The sequence below is a fragment of the Anomalospiza imberbis genome, chromosome 3, assembly GCF_031753505.1.
Source record: "Anomalospiza imberbis isolate Cuckoo-Finch-1a 21T00152 chromosome 3, ASM3175350v1, whole genome shotgun sequence".
NCBI lineage: Eukaryota > Metazoa > Chordata > Aves > Passeriformes > Viduidae > Anomalospiza > Anomalospiza imberbis.
Window position 1 is genome coordinate 112,694,320 of NC_089683.1, and position 22,223 is coordinate 112,716,542.

Consider the following 22,223-nt stretch of genomic DNA (forward strand, 5'->3'; position numbering starts at 1 on the left):
CAGCCCCACATGATTCCAGTGACAGAAAGGAGACTGACCTCATCACAAAAGGATGGAGGACTGGATGTCATTATTCAAATATCTGATGCTCAAGGTATGGGTGATTAAAAAGGCTTGTTAAATTAGAAGATAAAAAAAGTGGACCTATACAGGTCATTTCTGCTAATTGTCTTGGAAGAAAAAGTGCAAAGGAAACCCATGAAGCTAAGCCAATGTGTTTGTGAGGTTAGACATTTGTGTTCAGAATGGTGCATTTTACATATTCATCAAAAGAATTCTCAGATCCTGGTCCCACAAGTTTTTCTTGAACAATTAATAAGGTGCTCTTTGGCATAAATTTTCCACCAGAACTTGCTCCCACACTGTTTTTGTGTTCCCTCCTCCCAGCCCCCTTCCTTGGCAAAGGCCTCCCCCTGCCACTGGCAATAACCTTGCACAACAAAGAACTGCACTGATTATCAGACATTAGACTGGGTGAAAAAAAAAAAAAAAAAATTCTGCATCATAAAGCCTGGCTGAATTTAGGCCTTTCAAAACACTCGTTAAAACACATTTCTTAGTTCTACTTAAGTCACACACAGTTAATCAGAAAAGTGTGTGCATTGTAGAATTATCTTCCCTGCCTCATGTAAATTGCAAATTCTTGACGTTAAAATGAACTATATCTAGCAGATACTATAAACTTTATAACTTAAAGACCAGAGGAAAATAAAATAAAAAGCCAAAAAGATTCAGTGACCATAATGCTAAATCACCAACTTTGGTTCCAAAGAAGTAAATGTGATAAGATTTTGAAGAACATTTTTACTTTAATCTCTGAACTAATAGACTGATGCTATCACCTTCTAATCCTCTGCAGCAATGTGCATTTTGTCAAACACAGATTTACAGTGAAATTTAATTTACTCTCTGAAATTCATTCTGGTTGTTTTTTTGTTGTCTCTTTTTTTTTTGTTTCTTGCTTTGGAGGTTCCTGCACAAGCAACAGATGAATTTTTGCTTTACATCAGGGGAAGACAGAATGATTCTATGATCTATTTAATGTGCTCTTGATTAAATGCACAAATCAACAAGATCCTGCATCCTGGTGGTTTTTTTTTTTTTCCTGTTTTTCCTTGATTAGTCAATACAACAGTGTAGTCTATTTTGCTTTTCATGCTGTAATAGGAGACAAATAGATACTGCAGACCACATCGCAGATGGTGTAAATCAATTGATCTGTGTCACTTTGGCCCTAAACTTCTGTCCTAATTCTTACCAGAATGAATCATGAGATTCCTTAGAGCTAAATGCGATTTAATTTAAATTTATGAAGAACATTTGTAAGCCTCCAGCTCACTGAAATGGGTTCACACTGTCATATGACTTCACTGTGACTAGGGTTGGTTCCAGTGAACATCTCACTGGGAAGGGGCATATGTAGGCATATATGAACATTAAAGTATTTCACCTACTCAGCTGCCTAGGTGGAAAATCTCTGGAATCTATTAAGTAGGTTGTAGGTGCTTTCAGACAAAGCTCTGTTTTCCCTTTCCTAACAGCAGGCAGAGAGGAGTACAAAAGTCATAAATTGGATGCTAAACATCAGACTTCAAAACCCATCAAGCTAAATGCAAAAAGCTTGGGTTTATTTGCTTTTTGGTTTTAAAGTCTTTAGAGTGCATTCATATCATGCTGCTAAGCTATTTTCAACACTCATGAGGCTTTAATTTAAGAATGGGAAAAGATTTGTATTAGTCACCTCAATTCCATGGGATCCTGAAGTAGGGACTTTGTAAAGCTGAGTAAAGCAGGATCATGAGGAATGGCACAGGCAGTGACAAAAAACATCTCCCACCATCCTGCTGTCTCATCTTTTCAGAGAGATATGGCATTATCTTAAGAGAAACCCAAAGCCAAGCAGAATATTTCTCTAATAATGACTATTCACGTAACTACAGATTCATTTCAGAGCGGACCCTGATAGCGCAGGCACACTTGAATAGTGGAGGAAGAGCTTTGCGCTTCTTTTGTTCAACTGAGACATGATCCATGGATTTCAGTGTCTGAGAGGCCCTACTTCACACACATGTAAATGGGTTTATGAGAGAAAGAGCATAATCCCTTGCTAGCATGCACAATCTGGATTGAAACATCTGATCGCTGCATCCACCTAATGTGCTTAAGTCAGCTCCTCATCCCTTTTAAATGCTTGGGAAATAAGTTATCCAGACAGTGCTGCTGGTTTATCTCTTGTGGGATAATAAAAGCTGGTAAAGGTGAGTATTCCAAGGGAAATCGAGGCAATGCACATTTTATGAAGAAGACAGAAAATGTAGGGTTAATCTGGGAGGAAACGTGTCCTCCTTTCAGGAAGGCTACTTGGGAATCTCTTCAGGTCTGGGAGTGATGTGAAGGGCATCTATGAGAAAGAAAATATTTTTGTTTGTGAGCTATTAAATAAAGTATTGTACAGACAAAGTAAATACAATTAGAATTTTGATTATAAAGTTATTAGTGATGTCCGTCTGCTTTGCAGGTCTGAATCTAAAAGGAATAAGAGCAGCAGCTGATGAAAAATCACTCCTTAATCTTTATCAGTGACCTTGCATAAAAATCAATTTCCTTTTCTTTTTTGGAATTAGATTAAAAGGATAATTAATGGTACTGATCGCATTCCTATTCTAAATTTAGTTAACACTTACCCAGTGTAATAATGCCCCCCAGCCACAAAAAGCTGCAGGGAAGCATTTCTAGATCACACCCCCAATGCCCTGTAGGCTTTTCACTTGCAGAGTGCCCACACCACCATAGCATGGATAACAACATGCCTGTTTTCTCAGCACAGCTGTGATGCTGCTCCCACAGGAACACAGCAAATTTGCTGTGGGATTTTTTTTTTCCCCGAGGACCTTGCTTAGGTCAGCTAATTAATTGCCCACAGTGCCAGTAGGCAGCTAACAGCTGATAAGGAGAGAGAAGGAAACAGAAAACTGTCGAGGGAAAAAAAACCCCAAAACCAACAAAACAACCAAGCATCTAAAAGACTGTAAAAGTGCCCAAGCAATGGGCTTGTAAAGCTTACTCTCTCTCCTCCCTGAGTTAGTTTTCCAAAGCCATGGCATGTTTAGTCTCAGCACTGATAGCCTTTTCATTTCTGGACAAAGCACACACTGTCCTCAGTGGCACTGTCTCATGCCCCCACAGCACAGCAGATAGCTTTCTTCTGAGGTCACACGTGCAGCCAGTTAAAAATAAAGCTCCAAGATGCTTTTAAATAGCTCTGCTCAAATAGGATGGGAGGAATCTGGATATGAAGGAACAGAAAAAAAAAAGAAAGTGAAGATGCCAAAACTCCCAATCAGAAAAAGGAATGCAACGCCAAGGCTTTTACTCGTTCTGAGATATTTAATGGTCTACATTTATTGTAGTTATTTCAATGTGTTTAGGTAGGGTTGATTTACACTGAGGCAAAGCTGGAGATGCACAAGAGTTGTGATTATTCAGACCAGCTGCCTGTGTGTGTTAACTGATTTTTGTAAAGTCCCTGACAATCAATTTTGTTGAAGATTTAGGTGCAAGCAGCAGTAGCTACACAATGACATCAGGTAAAGCAGGCAAAGCAATGCTGTCTTGGCAGTTTACCCAGAGCTGTAGCAAAGCAAAGCTGGAGCTCTGGATTCCTCTACAGTAAATTCACATACAGAAAAAAAGGGTTTGCTGCCGAGCACAAATTGCAACAAACAAGTTCTCTTTAGGCCTCTGAGCAGAATCACAGTTATCATGTTCGCATCTGGGAAGAGTTTAACTGCTTGGAATGAGTTACCACGAAAAAGGCCAGCAGTAAGCTTGAAAACAGTTAAAATTGCTTCTATTAATGTCAAAGGCACGCTGTGAAAAGTGTTCTGTGCAAGATAAATAACACAAGTGAATGAAGTTATCCCATCTTGGTTATAGAGAGGCAGGAAATAGTGATTGCTTTATTTTTACAAATAGCTATACTTTTATTAGTATTGATCATCCTGAAAGACACTGTGCTACTTTTAGAAGAGCACATCCTTGCTCCTCACAGCTTACTCACAGGGGCCTTTGAGAAATGTACAGCATGTGATGAATGTACAGCTTCCTTAAAACCTGACCTTGATATCTGCAACCATCTTTATGGTGAGGAGGAGCCATTAAAATTCATTCTCTTTGAGCAACATTCTTGGTGTTACATCTATTTATATTAATAGCTCTAAATTAATATCTCTGCATATTTTCCTAACAAAAGGAGCATTGGACAAGTACTGGATATTTTGTTCTTGCAAAAACAATGTTTCACTTTGTGTTCTTTCCCATGGGCAACTTGTCAAGGCAAATACAGTTCTGGAAAATGTCCACAGTCCAGTCAGATGGGAGGCTTTTTAGGTATTGTCTTCACAACTTTCTTCCCCTCTTTTGATGCAGTGCAAGAATAGCCATCCTGCTCACACACAGCCAGTCACTTAGACTCTTCCTGTCCCAAAAATGAGTCAAAAAAGGTCTTACTTCACAGCAGGGAGAGAACTGGGGTTAGTTCATTGTCTGAGGTTGTACCTGAAAGGTGACAAGTGTTCTTTGTGGGTAGTGTTTCTGCCTCTAAGACTTTGGGACTTTCTATGTTGGCAGGCCCACCATACATGATGTTATTTTTGTGGACTGAGACAAATCCTCCAGGGACAAAATCCCTTCAGTTCCGAGTTGGGTGCCTTAGGAAAGGTAAAAGAGAAAAGGAAGCTTTTCTGCAGAACTTCTTGCTGAACCATCACTGGATAGCAAAACACCAAATTAATTATTTGTAACTGTGTCACTTTATCTTGATAAATCCATTAGAAACAGCTAGAGTGCCTTTATCTCCTTTCCCATCTATATCTTCATAGGAACTATACCTATGCTGTTTCGTGGGACACAGCTGAAATATCTCAGAATATTAATGAAATAAAAAGAATGACAATCACTGTTATATTTCCTACTTAGCAAACAGTCTAATAAGCAACAGGGCCCCCACCAAATATTTGGATTAATTTGGATACATGCAAAGGCTTGTTTGAAGTTGTAATGAGATATCAGATACTCCCAGTGCCAGAGCAGTCAGAAACCATTCAAGAAACATCACTGAGAGACTCCACTGTACTCCTCTTTCCTATCTGAATATAAGCTTTGCAAAAGTAAATATTCTCTCTGCTATCTACTGCGTGCTGTTTTTTCCAAAAAGCAGCGTGAGTGTCAAACACAACAAACTCAACTGGAATTCTTGGGAAAACAGCCTCTCTGGAAGGAGGGGTCCCAGAGGCAAACAGCCCCTACTCTGCTCTTGCCAGGGCACCAGCCAGACTTGTGCTGACACAGCCATCCTGAAATACAGAAATGTACTGGGCCTGTGCCCCATGCTCCTGCTTCACTGGCACCATGGCAAGTGGAGAATTTACTTCTTTTTAACTACTGAAGCACACATTTAAATTTTAAATGCTTAAGTTTTGAAATAAAACTAAAAGTGACAAAGCAGAAAAAATCCCCAGCTTTGGTCACTCCAGAAGCATGCAAAAAAGGAAATCTCCTCTAGTCATACCTTCCTCTGAAGATATACCTAATACCTAATTTGAATGTCTCTGCCGACTCTTTCAGGGACTGGAATTGCTGCTGCATGTGAAAGGGGGTGAGCCAAAAAGCACACTTAGAATGGGAGTACCCAGGAGATTAAAGTGAGCAACAGGTTCCTGTAATTGTGGAAGAGCTCTCAGTCCTCACACTTCAATGCACTTTGCATATTTTATTCAAGTCCTGTAAACACTCCTGTTCACTGCCACTGCTCACCACACACTCCCCTGTCACTGGTCCTCTTCCCAGTCACAGAGCTCCCATGCCAAGAGCTTTTCTCAGCTCATGTCTTGGAGATAGCTGAGGGAAACACTCACAGGGATATCAAGTGCAGGTGCCTGGACTCTTCCAATATTGTCCTGCACTCTCCTGAGAGTATCTCCTCTCCCTCACTGTCTGTCTCTGTTATTGAGGTCCCTTCCCCATAGACATCACCAGTTTGACAGGGAATGAAAAAGCAAGGAATTTTCCTTACTTCTCCTTGTACAAAACAAAATAAATAATTACATTTTCCTATTATTTTAGCAGGAAGTACCTTGCCACTGCAAAAAGCTGAATTTATCTATCTACCTTCCATTAGCCATGGATTTATTTTCACATATTAAAATGATGCTCCTGACTAAATATAGCATGGCAGCTAGTGTGCCATTATCCTTAAAAATACTAACTGTACTATTTCCTTTAAGACTGACAGGTCTCTTCTCAGTAATACACAGGACAAAGCCTGCACTGCTGTCAAGCATGGATCTTTATTGCATTTGAAAGTGAGTCCTATTGTTTTAGAAGGAGGCCACCTTGACCACCCTGGCAACTGAAATGCTAGGCTGAGTTCAGAGTAAAGATGTTTTTCATGCTTTCACCTTCAGAGTGCTTCTCAAACACGGAGCACTTAAAAATAATAAACATACATGGTCCTCCTAAAATGGGTGACAGAAGAGTGAAACAGAGATGGGAGAAACTTGACCTGCTCATGGCACAGCTGCAGATTATGGGAGACCTTTAAGAAAGAGTTTAGCAGTTATGCCTGGGAAAATATATTCTTTGCAACATCTAACCTCAATGGATGAGACTTCTGCCCCCTTCCTACACACCCTTCCATCATATTTCTTGATTTGACTGTGATATCAGCTCTCTAAATGACTGTGATAGGCATCTCCTTGCATAAAACAGGGTAAAAAAAGGCATGTGGATGTGGCATTTGCTGATATGATTTAATGCTTTCAGCACCTCATTCCGACTCCTATTTCATTGCACAGAACTGGCTGCACAAGACACTACCAAAAATAAATGTGACAAGAACAGTTTGGTATACCTTAATAATGAAAATATTAAAAGAATGTTTCAGCTCGCCACAAATTCTTTTCCTAGGTAATTTTGATAATCTTTGTAAAATCAGGCCAGTTGAACTGCCAGTGCAAAGTCTCAAGTTGTCCCTTACTCTTCTCCCAGGCTCTCTTTGGGAGGTGGACTGGAAGGCAAATTTAGGCTCATAATACTCTAAATGCTTAAGGGTTTTGTGTCACTACTTTGCTGCACTCCTTTTCTAAAATCTTCCTCTCCCTTCTCTGCTGTAAAAACAGAGGATGCAGTTCTGATCCCTTCCATCTCAAAAAGGGTATTTGAGTATTGGGAAAGGTAAAGAGGAGGGCACTAATTAAGAGGAATAACCAATTTGACTTTTTGGCATGGAAAGTTTAAAGGGATGCTAGAGGTCCACAGAAGTCCTGGAGAGGGTGGGCAAGAACTGATGCTTCAACACAAATTCCAGGCAATCCCCTGGGCTGGAATTATTTGGAGGTTGGAGGAGTGTTGTGCTAACGTATCTTGAATGCTTGTCTGATTCTGAAGCGACCCTTAGCAGCCCCTAAGATTCCCTGCATAGGATGCTTGATTCACTTACAGCCACAGCTTATATTTTAGGGAGAGAAAAAGCAAAGGAAGGTGTCCTTTCCTACAGAAGGAAAAAAACATGATCTGCCTTTGCTGGGCTGTAACCCTGCCTGGAGACTCGGGGGCAAGGAAGTGGAAACAGGGAATAGCATGGCCTTAGCTGGAGCTGATGGGTCAAATTTGAGTTGCTGACCCCTTGCAGAATATACTCTCTGGGCTATACAACATCTCTGTGAAGGTTTGGGGAAAGATCACCTTGTAAACAAGCTGTGGGGAGTTTCTTTCTTACTGCATCTGAACAACTGTGGTTTTGCTCAAATGTTGGTTATAGCAAGTATCCCATCAATAATCCACCTGTGGCCCTCAAGTCAAAACAAAGATATCTTCCTGATGCACTACATAAGGCATTTCTAACCTACAAAGAAATATTCAGCAGCACTGACTCCATCTTGCTGTGCCCATATTGATTCTGAAGTAAAGCACAGTGTTTTCAAAGCCAGACCAAGGCTTCAGAGGATATTACTCTATATTACCTTGTGCCTGTTTACTTCATGACAATATCAAGGATTATGTTTTGCCTGATTGATTCCAGCTGATAGTCCTGACATGCTGCAAAAGAAATTGCAGGCTTTAGACTGTGAGGATGACCAAGCAGACCTCAGCATGAATTAAGAACTGTCTGTAAGGTTGTTTTTTTCACTGTGGAAAGAATACATTACAGCAGCAAACACTGAAAGATGCAGTAGGCACAATATGCAGTCCCTGCACAAGCAGGACACTCAGAGAGCTTTGAACCAGCCAAACAATTTGGAGGTTAAAGATTTAAATAATTGTGTTAAACTGGGGGAAAGGAGGCCCATTAGCATCACTAACAAAATGCATCCACAGTAAATAAAATACCACTAAGTCACTAAATGCTGAAACTCATAGCCAGTTTTGCCCAGAAACTCAAAGCCAGTTTGGTGCTGAAAAGTGTCTATCTCCTTAAAGTTCCTCTTTTAATCTGTTTGGAAAAATAAAAGCTTCATTCTATTTATCTAAGTTTGAATAAAGGTATTTATTTTTAGAGAACAATCAACCAGCCCTTAGACAAACTTGCGCTTCCCAGGAAGTACAGGGAAAAGATTTCCTCTGCTGGCCCTTAGTTTAGGAACATCGTGACTCCCATGAACTCTAAGATGGAAAGATTGAGTGCATTTAAGCAAATACTCTTTTTTTTCTAGCATAAATATAGTGCTTTGATTTAAGACAACAGAGAACAATACACAGTGGGCCACTTCTGAACAAAAACCTGCGTGAAAAAGTCAGGTAAACTTTCCTGAGTTCACTTCATATATCAGAAAAAGGAATCTAAACATCCCTGCTTGCACTGGAGGTGTGAAACCAAATGCTTTTTTCTCAGAGAGAAACAGAGGACCAAAAAAAAAAAAAGAAACACAGAAGAGAACTCTGCTTGAAAACAAAGTGAAAATAAATCAGCAATGAATGGATTAGCTTCAGATCAGACTGCCTGGAGCAGCCTGGTCTGGAACAGCAGAGCACTCAGGGCCTGTGTTTTTTAAATTAGTTTTAATAAATAGAATCAATAGCTCAGATTATGAAGAAGAACAAAAGCACAGATCAAATTGATCAAGGCTGTAGCTTATCATTATAAGCCAAGGGGTGTCTTCTCTTGTCTGAATGTGATAAGATGGCAAAAGAATCCACTTGCAGCTTTTCAGTATCTCCCCCAGAACAGCTGTACACAGAACTGGATACTGAAAATACTCCAGGTTATCCAAACATAAACAGAGACTCCCTTTCCTTTTCCCCAGAAGGAAAAAAAAAACCAAATAATAAATAAAACCCAAAAATAATACTTTTTTTCCCCCTGAAGATAAATGCAGGAATTTACAAGGAGGGCAGCACTAAATAAATAAGCAAGCACCAAGTATCCTGCATTATATACAGGATTTAATGCTCAGGTGAAGAGATTCTTGGTCAGATCACAGGAAAAGTGTATTTCCACAGAGTAGGTTAGGAAAGGGTGTTGACAACACTCAGAAGTTCTCTCTAACCCCAGTGCTCAGCCAAGGCTTATCCACTGGAGGGCAACAAGGGAGGTGTCGTTAACTTCAATCAGGCTTTGGGCAATGGGAGGGGATAGGTGCACACAGGCACCTTGTTTTCCCCTTTATCCTTTTTGTGTCTTTTGTTGGATTGTTTTTCCCAAAGGGACTTTGCTCCCGGGAAGCTGCAGTGTCTTACTAACGGGAGGACCTGGTCACTGAGGAGCTCCCCTTTCCTCACAGGGCTTTTATCCTCAACACCCCGAGCACCTGCTCTGAGGAATAAGTGCCACACAGAAAATTAAAGCACTTAAACAACCCCAGCCCCCCCTTTTTTCCCCTCCAATGAAACTTTTTGTTAAATTTAAGCCAAGTACAAACTACCAGTCCTGAATTTATTTTATCAAATAGAGTAAAACTGAAGAGGTTTTTGGCACACCATGGGATAACACCCTAGATGTGTAAGAACAATGCAAGGTGCTGATAACCTCTGCTAACTCCCATTCATCCTCAGGTTGAAAAGCTGGCATCAGTTATGTGGGCTTTGTGCTCATGAATAGCACATAAGAGTCTTTTTCATTGTTGTGGTTGAATTATAGATAAACAGCAGAAGAGGAATAGCAATCTTGTAATAATAGAATATATGACAGATGTACTACTGAAAGTCATTCACATGCTCCAGTAGTGAGCGTGGTTCAAAGCCTATCTGGAATAGACTTCCATCTTGCTAATAAATATTCAGAGACTTTATAGTCTTCAAGGACGTAATATTGAACATCTGACAGAAAATTCAGTGTAGATCCATGAACATTTTTTTATTGCATTTCGATCAGAAGTAAATTCCTTAATGGTTATAGCAAGTGGTGCCTTTGCCAGAAGAAACAGAACTTTCCTGGGCAAAGTACCCAGTGGTTAACTTCAAGTCCAACAAAATAAACAAAATGCCAATTATGATTCAAGCGTAGTGTAATTTATTTTCTATTCAGTGAGGAAGAATTGATTTTCCCAGCAGTGTCACTTACACTGTAATGATTATTGCACATAAGACAACTTAAGAAAATGATGGGAAAAGAAATTAGATGGGCTGCAGATCATTGGCTTATCTTGGCTGCTCACCTTGAAGAGAGAGTTAGGGAAACACAAGATACAGTACTGGATGTCAGGGTGCTTGAAACCCCTGTTCTCCTTCCACCTCCTTGATGTCTCATATTAAAATTAAAAAAAAAAAAAGAAAACAAAACAAAAAAAAACCAAATCAACATTGCCAGCAGGGATGAAACAGCATACCGTGCCAGTTTGAGGGCATCTGCTAAATTAAAAACAATGATAACTTGCTGTGACAGAAGGTAATTAAAGGGTATAAGTTGAATAAGAACTTGGCTATTTCTAATGCTCTCATTTTATTCTAAACATCCATTCATGAGTCACATGAGGAAAACCACGACTTGTCAAAAAATTGCCACAACTCCTTGGCTTCTGTTAGCTGACACTTCTGTGCTGATGACCAAGTGCTAAAGCAATGCAGTAAAAGACTGGGCCCAGTATTACGACACAATCTAAGGGAAATCAATAGGAATTCTTCCACCGATTTTTCAATATGCATTGGACAGACAATTTGTTGCATGCAGAAACCTGAATAATGGGAACAGAGGTTAGCCAGTCAGTGGTGCAGTGATAATCTCTTCATGCTGAGATGGAATTGTCCCAGTCAGAGTTTCTAACAAAAAAAATGAGTTGGCCCCACATTCTTCTCTGGCGACATCCACAATCAGCCAGCGTTCCGTACATTAAGTGCTGCACATCTTATCTAGCTGATAGGATTTGCTGCAAGAGGCTTGGTTAACCATGTTTGGTTTAGCTTAAGGGCAAGAAAAAAATGACAGTCAGCATCAACCACTGAACCTGAAATGTCCCTGTGAAGTTTCACACTTACCCTTCGAGAATCATTACGTGTTCCCGCAGATTTATTTCAAAGGTCTGCAACATTACTTTACTCTAATTGCAGCTTCCTTGCAGAATCTCCTATCTTTTTCCTCTGTTTTACATGGCAAAAAGTCTTTTTAAGTTTCAAAGACAAGCTGGCCTTGCAAAAAAAAAAGTGAGAATGCATGGATTTTGTAGCTGATTACTTTGTCAAGAAAATGTGCTGCTAATTTATACCCCTTGACCTGGTGGGTTAGATTCAGTGCTTGTTATTTCAACCCTTTTGATTATTTCTTCTCAACAGCCAACAGATTTTTTTTTTTTTTAGTGTGACATTCATATCTATTCTTGCAAATAGATTGTTCAAAGAGTAGGTATGATCGCAGTCATTCTCTTTCACTTTCTCAGATTAAGGAATGCTTCTGGCAATGAGAAAATGAACATTTGCTCTTAGTCTGACAGTTGTAAAGGATGTTTATTTCCCAGGGCTTTGTTTACAAGGCTGCATTGTTTAAAAAAATATTCTCTGCTGCTTTTGGACTCCCTCTCCAGCTCCTTCCCCAGCTCCATTGCCCTTCTCTGGAGTCTCTCCACCCCCTCAATGTCTTCTTGCTGTGTGGGGCTCAGAACTGGACACAGCATTTCAGGTGTGGCCTCAGCAGTGCCAAGTACAGGGCGACAATCACTGCCCTGGTCCTGCTGGCCATACTATTCCTGAGACAGGCCAGGTGCCATTGGCCTTCTTGGCCACCTGGGCACACGCTGGCTCATGTTCAGTGCTGCCAACCAGCACCCCCAGGTCCTTTTCTGCTGGGCAGCTTTCCAGGCACTCTGCCCCCAGTCTTTAGTACTTCTTGGGGTTGTTGTGGTCTAAGAGCAGGACCAGCACTTGGTCATACTGTTGGTCTCAGGCCACCTATCCTGCCTGTACAGATCCCTCTGCAGAACTTCCTGCCCTCCAGCAGATCAACACTCCCACCCAGCTTGGTGTCATCTGTGCTCGAGGGTGCCCTTGATACCCTCATCCAGATCATCAATAAAGATATCGAACAGGACTGGCCCTAGACTGAGCCCTGGGGGACACCACTAGGCACCTACTGGGTGTGGCACCATTCACCATCACTCCCTGGATCCAGCCATCCAGCCAGGTCTTAACCCAGCCAAGAGTGCACCCGTCCAAGCCATGGGCTGCCAGCTTCTCCAGAAGAATGCGGGGGGGACAGCATTAAAGACTGTACTGAAGTCCAGGCAGACTGTATCCACAGGCTTTCCCTCACCCACTGGGGATGAGGGTCACCTGGTCATAGGCAGACTGGTCAGACAGGACATGCCTTTCCTAAACCCCTGCCGACTGATTCCTTAGTTATCCTGTATGTGCTCACACCGTGAGCACCTGTGATCACACTCAGGGTGATCTGTTCCATAACCTCCCCTGGCACCAAGATTAGGCTGACAGGCCTATAGTTTCCTGAATGCTTCTTCCAGCCCTTCTTGTGGATGGATGTGACACTGTCCAACCTCCAGCTGTCTGGGACTTCCCTGGATAAGCAGGACTGATGGTAAATGAGGGAGAGTGGCTTGGTGAGCCCTTCCACCAGCTCCATTGATGCCTTTGGGTGAATCACATCTGGTGCCATAGAGTTGCGAGTTTTCAGGTGGCCCAGCATATCATTAATTACTTCCTCCTGGATTACAGGGAGTCCATTTTCTCTCCACCTCGGTCTACCAGCTCAGGGGGCTTGTTACCCTGAGGAAAACTGGTCTTACTGACAAAGAGGGAAAAAAGAAATTAAACATCACAGCCTCTTCTTCATCCTATATAGCAAGCATTGAAAGTATAGAAAGCCACAACCAAAACATATTCTGCCTTTGCCTACGCTTTTTGATTTTCATCTCCTTCACTCAAGGGTAATCTCCCAAGGCACACAGATGTTTTAGGTGATTATCCTTTATCTAGCAGAAGTAGCCTCTCAGTGAGTATTGCTATTTCAGCATGGAGATAGCAGGGAATGATTGGTGATTGGTTTGACACTGTTTTCTTTCTGGACAGTATTTTCCATCACCACTTCTTCAATAAGACCAGCAAGGGCAAAGAGCATTCAAGTTAAGCATGGCTTGGAAAGTGTGCTCCTAGACAGGCTGGCAGAGGAAACATGGGCAGCAGCTTCTATTAGGCAGCTGCTGAAATACAGGTACTGAGGTCGGAAAAAGACCTCCCAACTAGGAGGAACTCAAAACCAGGGAAACTTCTACACTGATGCTATACTTGATGTCGAAGGTCAAATTTGGACCTCCAGGTAGTCTGGGTGCACCTTTCTCCTTTTTTAGGCCATTTTTAGAAAAGTGGTTGGCATCTTATTGAAGCTCAAGGCTTCTGGGACTTTTGGGTTTCTAGGATTGAGAGCCATTCTGAATCACTTGAGTTCACACTAACAAAGCCCTGAGTGTTGCTATGCAACATAGGCTGAAGCCCAAAGCTCTTCATGAAAGTAGGATACCAGCATGTGATGTTTTACAGAAACCTATTAACTCCTTTACACAGCGGACATTGTAAAGATGTACTCTAGCTGGCAAGTCAGGCTAATAAAAATAGCAGTCTGCCACCCCACCAGATCAGAGGTTAACAAGCTTTCTGTGGAATGCAGAAAATCCTCAAGGAGACGCAAGCAGGAACTTCTGAGGCACAGCAGAAGTTGCCTCATTGCCTATTTCAGCTGATAAGCCCCGCGTGCGCTCAGCCTGGGGGACACTAAAGAGATGACTCCACACCTAGAACCAAGGCCAGCTCCTGCCAGCCTGACACAGAGAGCAAAAAAAAGGCAAAGTCTTTCAAAGCCTTGAACAAAGACCCAGTCTCCCTGATTTCCAGTGCCGCCAGAGCATCTCTTCCAGACAGCGTCCACGCCTCTCAACAGACAAACAAAATGGCAAAGCCTGAGCTGGTGCTGGTCCACAGCCCTGAGGCTACAAGGTGTCCCCACCAGACCAGGGCATCAGTACCTGCAAGGGCAAGCACTCCTCAGTGGGAGCTTCATGGAAACTTACTGGCTCCTTGTCCAGCTTGCACAGTGCTCTGTTAAGCTCAGGATGGACATGCTCCAATTTCTAGGGTAAAGTGTTCAAAAACCAACAGGATTTCTGGGGTGTGGGCCCAGGCAGTGCGCTCAGCCACACTGACACGACACAGCAATAACATGTAGAGAAATGAAGTAAGTCAAAGAAATATTGTTTGCTATATGAATACTGTAAATATATGCTAAAAATTTCCTGTAGATGCAACATTCATGCATTTATGAGGATCTTTAGCTAAGGAGAAATATACAGAGAGCAATTATACTCATAAAAGGGTGTAAACCTTCCAATTAGTGCTCCATAGGCAGCCCTACTGACCATAACGGAGCCAACCGTTAGCCATAATTGAAATACTCACAAAATCTCCACCTCAGCTGTCTTTAAATTACTGACTGTAACACTGCTGTGAAATGCTGCTCTTCTAATACACTGACAGAAACTGATACAAGAAAAGTACAGAAAGGAAGAAAGTGGAAAAGGTGATGATGCAGATGTACCAAGTCAATAAAAATGCATTTGAGGGAAAAAGCCCTGCAACTTTACACCTCACTTGACATTAGAAATGGTAGATTATAACTTTCTCTGTTGAGAAATAGTTATTAGAAGGAAATACAAATATGCAAGAGGTAAATGTTTTTGTTTGCTATTTGGAAAAGGGAAGCATTTTGCCATAGGAGAACAGTCTGGTGAATAAGGTGAGGTTAAGCCACTGGGTTAAACCCTGTACTCTTGGGAAATTGCTCGTCTCTTGCAACCCATTGCTTTGCTGTTACTGTAATGGATAAAATTACATTTACATACTTACCAGGAATGTTGTGAAATCTGTTAAGATAGAAAACTTTGTGAGCCCTAAGATAGTTTTATCAATTCCATGTGGCCCATTAAAACAATAAAAATCTCCCCAAGTAATTTAAAATAAATGCAAACTTTTTTTTTTACCTATTTCATTTGTGCTTCCAAAGCCCATTTTATTTTTCCCCACAGTGGTTTCCTGTCTATTGCAGTGGAACAAAGTCCTGAATCTGCAAATCAGTGCAGACAGGTACTTCTGCACCTGTGATTTGTCCCACTGGGAAGCACTGGAGCTGCCTGGGCAAGCAATTAGGATGTGTATGAATGCCTGTGGAATCAGACCCTGGATTTTCTTGTAGGGTATTCTCTCACAGGGGCCACTAATGCTGATTTCAAAGGACTGGGGGATGAGGTCTGGGCTTCATCTGCCATGGCAACAATATACTGCAGATAGGAAATTGCAGCTCGTGGGATTCAGACGCAGCGAGTATTTCCCCAAACCAGTAATTCCACCTAGAAAGTTGTTCTGCCAAGGCAGTTCTTGGTCTGCTGTCATTTCCTAGCACAGCCTGTGCTTCTTTTATGACTCCTCACTTGCAAAAAAGGAAAAGCAAAAATTTCCATAGCAGTGCTGTTGGCCAAAGAAAACTTATGGGACAACAGAATTTTTTTAGCACCAACCCACTGTCTTTCCATGGGTTTATAGCTCCTCTACTTATACCTTCCTTGTTCAGAAATTTATGTGTGTCTATAAATATTCTTGCTGGGAGACTGGACTCCAAGGAACGACACTTCAGAACTGATTGCTTCCCAGTAGTCATCAAGAAGGAAAAAATGGATTTGGCTGATCTGTGCACTCCTTTTTTAAAAGTTGTGGAGAGGCTGGAGATGCCAGAGAAAGCAGCACAGGTGGTGCTTCCACTGCTGGAGACAGATGTGCTTTCTTCCCTCAGTAAATGTCTGTGGCTCTCACGGGTGTGAATGTTTCCCACAGAATAGGATCCCCTTTTACGAAGCATCTGGCCCTCAAAAATGCCTACTGGGCTAAGGGCAACAGCCTAATGTGTTTATACCATGTGATGGTACAAGTGAAAAAAAAGAAATCAAAGCTTACCCTGAAGGTAAGCACTGAAATCCAAACCTCTCAAAGCCAAGTGCAGGCAGGTCTGTTACACCTGAGATTATTTCTAAGCACAAGACATAGCACAGAATATGAAACCATTAAAAAGGCTTCCAAAGGTGTGTTCAAAAGAAAACCATTATAATTCTTAGCCTGCCTCCTTTTCAGTGACGAAAACCAACCTCAGATAACCACATATCACTTCTTCCCATCCCATCCTCCTGGTTTTGGGAAAAAGGGACAGGCAGAGGGTTCCTCCTACCATCATTACTCTCTCACCTCGGCCTGGGCCATTTCAGGAGTTACAGCTATAGATCCACACCACTGTTTTCCAACCTCGTCCTCTTTGCCTTTGCCTGGGGCCAAACTGGCGTAGGAAGAAGTTAAACACAGACACCCTGTGCACATACACAGGTGTGTGGGCACACTTCTTGGGGTAGGATCTGCTTTTGGGGTAAGAGGGAGGGAAGATGTCTATAAGTATCCCATGGTATTCCAAAGTTTTGGAACATAAATATAGGACACCAGAAAAATCTCCTGAGAAATCAAACACCACTTTCTTTTCCAATCTTCACACAGTCCATCCACTTCTTCATTGCATGCCACTATTTCAAATAATAATAAAAAGAAATCTTCTGATCTTCATTTGAAAGTGTATTCCCCTCTTGCTCCACTCTCGAAAAAAAGATGAATGGAACACTAAGAACTTGGAATTTTTCCCCACAGCATGTTTATGCACACAGTGTTTTTGGAAAATCACTGAAGATTCACAGATTCCTGACTAATAAACATTTACAAATAAATTCCAATTAACTGGCTGTATTTGGACAAGGATTCATATCAGAAAGTACGTCCTCATGTATGTGCATGTGGGGAAACTTTATGTCAATAGGACCAGTCAAAGGATCATGCTCCATAGGCATTCACAGAACAGAATTTCCAGACAAATATGTTAAAAAACTGACTAGTAATAGCGTTCTTGAATAGATAAGAGAGTGAGCAGAGCTGAAAGCTTCAGCCTGCAGCTCACCCAGTGGGTATATGCTCAAAATTGAGGCTGCCCTTTCTATAGGAAGATCTGAGTATGTTACATTTAAGGACACAGCATTATTTAGTTAGTCCAGGCAAAGAGGGAGGCTCAGCAAGCTCAATATACTTATGAAAAGCAAGGATTCAGTCAGCTGATTTGGGTTGGAGGCTGTTTTCATTTCACTCAGACACATATCTCCCTCTGTATATAATAACAGTCTGTAAGTTCTCCTCTAGCTACTCAGGAGCAAATGATTGTAGGTGGCTTGATAAGGTAATGGGAGATAAAAAGCATCCCTACCTTCCAGGCTGAGCTCCTGAAAGACCTAAGGATAGTTGGAGGAAAACATTGAGCAAAAGTGAATAAACCACAAGCTTTTCTGACCCTAGACCCTCAAGATCAAAGAAATTACACTTGAGCAAAAGGCAGAAATTGGGCTCCTTATTATAGTGTATGTGAGACAATTAGAAGAAATAATTTTCTATACTCTTACGTGAAATCCATGCTTGGTCTGACCTATAATTTGAAATAAGCTTCATTTTAATGACTTAAATTTCACTGCTAATAAGAGCAGCCCAATCAAACTACAGGCAAAGTGTGTGAAGTAATTTACACATTTTTTCTGAAAAGGTCAAGGTCTTAAACAAAGAACAGTGGCTTTTCCTACCAGAGTGCTCGCCCCTCACTGTGTAAAACTAATAGACTGCTATGAAAAATAATACCTGTCTTTTGTGCCCAAACTATCTTGTTTACTGGACACACACACACACACACACACACACACTCATTCCCAATCAGCTGCTGCCAAAATGAACAACACATGGCTGAGAGAGCTCCCCATTGCCAGATGGTGAAAAGGAACAGAGTTCTTTCCACTGAAGTTAATGAAGCTATGACAAGTTAAATTAGCTGTGAGCCTATCTGTTAACTTGCTTGCACAAGGACTTGGGAAAGTTAAGCAGAACTAACTAAACTGCCAACAAGAGAGGGGACAGTGAGGCATGTTGAACTCTGCATGGGTTTCTTTGGCTCCTCAGTTGGGTGTCTCACAGGTTTGCTTATTTTTCTTTGGCAGATGACTCTGCTTGCCTCTGCAGGACTCCCTCCTGCACATAAACTGCTGGCAGTTAGAGCAGCTCTCCCTTTGGGATGTATATTCTTACTCAGTATCTCTCCTCTTGGCAACTCTTTTCCTGTTTTTGTGGCATTCCTCATCCACTCCCTTCTGTCACCCTTGTTAAACTCTCACACAAGCAGTGTTTCCAGTGACATGTCAGCCTGATGAGACCTCCTCAGCATCTGCAAAGAAAACCCTGGAGGTGCACAGCAGACTTGCTCCTGCTGGCTTATCAGGCGACACATTTTATGTGTGATACTCTTCCAGAGGAATGTGATTTGCAGCTTTCAAAGACACATCCCACTGGGGATCTCTTCTCCAGAAATCATCTCAGAAATTTATCTGGGATTATCAAGTATTTGAGAAGCTTTTTTTTTTTTTTAATTTTATTTTTTTTAATTTAAGTAGCATGGTCTGGGATATTGAGGGAGATAATAAGCTTTACTCTTCAAGACTGCAATGCTGATATGAATCTGCTAAGTGTCTGTTCTATAAAATTCTTAACTCAAGTTCCCAAGACACCATGTATAAACCTGACTGAGGAGCTGAAAGCACAACTGCATGGACAAATACAGGGATAACAGATGAATTTGGTAGCTCTTACAGTACAGCAGCTTGCACCCTGCTGGCTCAGAGCACGAGTGGCACCCACACACATACCCCTGTCTGCATCCCTCTCTTCATAAATACCATGAGCTCCCTATGTGAGGGGTGGGAAGGCAGCTCATTGAAGCTGAGACTGAACCACATAAGCACTTTAATGTCACTCAAACTCCTGAAAGCATCTCCCTGGAGCTCTGACTATGCTCTGCTCTCCCAGCTAGCAGTAGTCATCTTTGAGTGATACTCAGTAGGATTCCCTGTGCCAAAGTGTCCCTGCATGGGATGACAGATGGAGTTAATACATTGTAGTATCAGACAGGAGAAGGCAACAAAGTCTGAAATGCAGTGTTTTGCTTCTGCAGAGTGAGAACTGATGAGTTGTGAGAAACTGTCGTAAGGGGAGTAAATGAAGCCAGGAAATCATCCATATTGCTGAAGTGTTTAGCCTAACATACCATTCAGAGCAAAGGAAATTAACTGCTACATGACAACAGTGGATTCATGACTCCTCAAATCTGCTTAGTGATTCATGATCTTGTTGGAGAAGTAAAAGACAGACCTCCAACCTACTTTGCAATGTCCCCCAGGCTTACCAGCTTCTCCATTTTTACCACATTTTAGTTTAAAACTACTAACTTCTTATCTTAGTAGGGCTTTTCTTTCCTGCTGTGCCTCAACACTAACTTTGGTATTTACCAGATCCCACCTCATGAATAACATTACTGTCAAACTCTCCTGGGTTTTTAACTATATTCATGACTTGAGTGGGGAGACACACAAGATGAAGACACCATATTTGAGACAAGAAAATGTAACTCCTACAAATGACTACTTTAATCTTCCAAACCCTTTAGAAAAACATTTATTAATATCTCATTTACTAGGCACATTTTGATTCTTTGTAGGAACTGAACTAGAACATATCTAAAATGTAACAGAGAGGCTTTATTTCAGGATGTGGAGCTCATCAGCCCAGGAGCCCATTTTGCCTGGTTTCAGATGTGTGGGGATGTGACACAGGCTGGTTTTTGTGTGTGTGTGTGTGTGTGTGCGTGGAAAAAACAGAATTTATACATTGAGAGAATCTCTCTGTAGCTGACCCCAGTGAAGGGCATCAACTTGGTAGCCTCCAAGTGTTGCATGCAAACAAAATCAAGTCCTGGCTTTCACTGTTTCCCTGCAAAAATCTCAGTGATTTAGCAAGTCATTACATTTTAAGCGAATGCACTTTCATTTCAAAGATATATTTTATCCATCCATGCATACATGTATGTACATATATATATATATAGATAATTATACATCTTCAGGCTTGGCCATACCTGTCTCACACATGCATCAAGCTGCAGACCCTATAAGTAAGGTGAGAGCCATGTGCAAGTATTTCTTTATAGCATCAGGAGTAAGACAGCAGAGTGCTGCACTGCAAAGCAGCTTCCATTGTGTGCAGTATAACTCCTTGTGTTCAAAAGCCCCTGACGGTTTAGAAATGGAATGTTTCTGGAAATATATATATTTGGTCATTTATACCAGTCAAAGATCTGTCCTGCTGAGTTTATTATCCTTTTGTGTAATTTTCTTTTGTTTCTTTCTCTTTCTCTCTTATGATCTGCCTATTTCTTTTTATCCTCCCAATTAAAATGCCAAATACAGAATCCAGCCTAAGCCTTGGACCACAGCACTGATATACAGACAGCAATCTTACAGCAGCTCTGTTGCTTTCTGTTTCAAAGTAGGAACTGATCATAAATTCAGGAAGAGAAGAGAAGAATGTAACCCTAACAGATGCAAAGCTGGTTTGAATTAAAAACTAAAATAATTAAAAAGGCTTTAGCATGTAATACGTTCTCAATATGCTCTGCTGTGAAAACATTCTCACCTCATTCCCGAAAAAATGTGGGTTTATTGATTGACTGTATGATTAACCACCACAACACAGAGAGTTCAAAGCTTCATGGCTCTTAATTTCGTTAGTTTATTTATCCTCTCACACCTTGCCTTTCCTAGGTTAAGGTCAGTCCCTCAGTATAAACACCCAAGCAAGAAGTGTTGCTGTTTGCAGGTCTCAGTGAAATTTCGACTCTAAGTGTGAAAGAATAAAGAAACATCCTAATTGCAGCTGTCAGTAACAGTGTTGCAGCTACAATTCACATCATTTGCAGCTTCCTTCGCTGGGAAGCACATCTGACTCACTCAGTACACAACACAGGACTTGCTATTTCTAGGCAGCTGATGTTTTAGTGCTCAGACATCTACTCAGCCTTGACTTGATAGTCTAAAGTAAATATCCTTGAGCAATTGCAGGAAAACACCTATGCAGCGAGTAAGTAAAAAACCCCTGCTGTTTATAGTTTGCAGATGCTTGGGAGAAAACACTCTATATAACATAGCTCTAAACTGCTCTGACAATGGCTAAACTGCCTCCTAGAATCATGGAATCATTATGGCTGGAAAAAAACTCCCAGATAACTGAGTCCAACTATGAAGCCAGCAACACCTTGTTCACCACTCAACCATGTCCCTAAGTGCCACATCCACAACACTTACAGGGGTGGTGATTGCACCACTTCCCTGGGCAGCCTATCCCAATGCCTGATGACCCTTTCAGGGAAGAAATTTTTCCTAATATTGAACCAAAACTGCCCCTGGCAGAGCTTGAGGCCATTTCCTGTTTTCCTGTTACTTGGTTCTATCTAAATTTTTCTGCTTAAAGTAGTTTGTTAAACCTTAAGAAGGATCCCTTCTGAGAATGTTATTTTTGTCTGCATTAGAAAGCAAGGCCTCTAATAAATAAATGAAATCCTACTGAATCCTATGATGGATTACAAAACTTGACACTGGATTTTAAGGCTGGAATAGACCTTCAAGGAGCAAACTGCCTGCAGTTGCTACTGAGTCACTCCATCCTCTCTTCCCCCGTGGCAAATAATTGTTAATACATGACACAGGTGAGCCTGCATTTCCCATCTGAACTGCTGGTCTCTGGTTTCTAATGGATTGACTCCAAAGTTCTAAGTCAGAGACAACTCT

The 22,223-nt window shown here is 41.4% G+C and overlaps 1 protein-coding gene across 14 annotated transcripts in view; it reads right to left on the reverse strand.

The window, feature by feature from the left end:
• The window catches only part of FSHR (follicle stimulating hormone receptor), a 79,971-nt gene that overhangs the window by 54,336 nt on the left and 3,412 nt on the right, over positions 1–22,223 (reverse strand). The window contains exon 1 of one of the 14 annotated variants that reach the window (XM_068186565.1): positions 2,685–2,944. The exons of 12 other annotated variants lie outside the window; for them this stretch is intronic. The gene's annotated coding sequence lies outside the window, so the exon portion shown is untranslated. Of the gene's footprint in view, positions 1–2,684; positions 2,945–22,223 lie in introns of those variants that run through there. One more of the 14 variants, XM_068186563.1, reaches the window with a different exon arrangement.